The sequence below is a fragment of the Quercus robur genome, chromosome 5, assembly GCF_932294415.1.
Source record: "Quercus robur chromosome 5, dhQueRobu3.1, whole genome shotgun sequence".
NCBI classification, from domain to species: domain Eukaryota; kingdom Viridiplantae; phylum Streptophyta; class Magnoliopsida; order Fagales; family Fagaceae; genus Quercus; species Quercus robur.
The window spans coordinates 52,213,253-52,215,459 of record NC_065538.1 but is presented as its reverse complement, the minus strand read 5'-3'; the positions used below and the strand labels follow the sequence as shown (position 1 = coordinate 52,215,459).

General features: G+C 35.9%; 1 pseudogene; it reads right to left on the bottom strand.

The window, feature by feature from the left end:
* Positions 1–341: 341 nt before the first annotated feature.
* LOC126728335 (putative pentatricopeptide repeat-containing protein At1g12700, mitochondrial) lies at positions 342–1,938 on the bottom strand (annotated as a pseudogene).
* Positions 1,939–2,207: the final 269 nt, after the last annotated feature.

Here is a 2,207-nt window from a genome sequence, read left to right as displayed (position 1 = left end):
TTAATTCCACTGGCTAAGGGACATATAACCACAAAAAATGCCAGATTTTAGAGCAACAATATTTAGCATTAACTTTAAATCAATTTTTTTTTTTTTTTGAAACAACTATCCATGAAAATAGGTTCCAACTTCCAAGCAACAACATGAGTACACAATGAAATCACAACAAAAAATAGAATAGTTAAAGGTACAAACAATCATGCATACATAAGTGAAATAGAAAAATTATCTTTAGAAACTATAAAATTTACCCGAATTGAATACACATCGCTTAAAGATTGACATGTGAATATGAAACTTGTCCTTGATGTTGAGAAACTGAAAAACCTTCACACAAACTTTTAGACCAATTCTTGAATGTTCTTATCTACTTGATGAGATGACAGCAAGTCAACCAACATGCTTGCAATTGTCGCATTTGCTAAAAAACCCTTGTCAACCATTATTTCAAGATATTTCATTGCCTTTGATGTCTCATTGTGTTCCAATAAGCCTTGGATTATTCTGTTATATGTGCGATCGTTAGGTGAACAACCGCTCCCATCCATTTTCTCAAATATCTCACCTGCTTCTTCTATTAGTCCCTCTTTTCAAAGCCCTTTGAGTATTATGGTGTAAGTTCAAACATTGGGCTACAATCCTTTCGCAAGTAGACTATAAAAGAGTTCTCTTGTAACTGTAAGATTCTCGGCATTACACAAACCGTCATTTAAAATATTGTAAATCACAATATTGTTGCCCAACATTTTGTCTTCCATCTCATGAAACACTTTTATAGCCTCAACAACTTGTCCATTCTTACATAGGCTATCCAACAAGATAGCATAGGTTTCAGGATCTGGAGGTTGGCCACAAGCCTGCATCTTATGAAATAGCTTTAGAGTAGCCTTGTGTCTCTCCACTCGACAAAACCCACCTATAAGAGTGCTGTAAGTCACAACATTAGGATTCACTCCCTTGTTGGACATTTCATTAAAGAGATTCATTGCCTCATCAATTTTTTTATTTTTACAAAATCCATTAATCAATGTGCTATAGCTAACAACATTAGGTGAACAACCCTTCTCAACCATCATGTTCAATGCTTCGATGGCATCGTTCAATTTATTTTGCAAACAGTATCCATCAATTAAAGAATTATAAGAGACTACATCAGGCTCAATACCTCTTTCAATCATCATATCAAAAACTTTTTTCGCCTCTATCAACATCCCCTCTTTGCAAAATGTGTCCACCAATATGTTGAAGGTCCTCACACTTGGCATGATCTTCCTTTATGTCATCTCATTCAACAAAGTAGTAGCCTCTCTCCACCTGCCGAAAATACATAGGCCTCGAATTAAGGAATTGTAAGAGATAAGGTCCAGCTGAATGCCTTTACTCATCATTTCAGACAAAAGGTTCAAGGCCTCAGTTACCAACCTATCCTTACATAAACTGTCAATGATTGTGTTATACACCTCTAATTTAAGCTCAAAATCTCATTCTTCCAATTTCCTGAGCAACCTAATAGCCATATCAGTCTTTCCAATCTTACACAAAGCATTCAATATCGATCTGCAAGTAAATGTATCAAGTTGATACCCTTTCTTCTCCATATCTTCTACCAACTTCACAGCTCCAACAGTGTTATTCTTGAAGACAGAGACCCTTGACAAGGGTGTTTAGAGTAATAGAGTCTAGGTGATAACCAAGTTTCAAAATTGTTGCTAAGGTAGAGAATCCAAAATCTACTCGATTCAAATGGCAAAAGCAATTAATCAAAATATTGAGAGTAGGACTACTGGGAGCAATTCCTAATGAACCCAGTTGTTTAAATAGAGTAATGACAACTGGGTAATGCTTCATTCTTGCAATGGCACCCAACATGTGATTAAATTCCACAATGGAAGGCAAAGGGCGCATGTGAAGCATTTTATCAAACGTGTCTAAGGCATCATCAACATTCCTAAAGCTTCCACATTTACACTTATCTATCATGGATTTCAACAACTGGTTCTGATTCAGATTAGAGTTTTTCCTATCACTACTTCGAGTATGAGAAGAATAGGAAGAAAAAACATGAAATGGAAATGGAACAATAATGAAAGGATTGGAAGCACGAAGGGTACCAATTTCCCTTCCCTGAAGATTATTTTGATGGTGGTAATCAAGTGAAGTTGACGGTAATGAGATTTATGTATGCTTCCTCTTAAGTGGTGACGGTT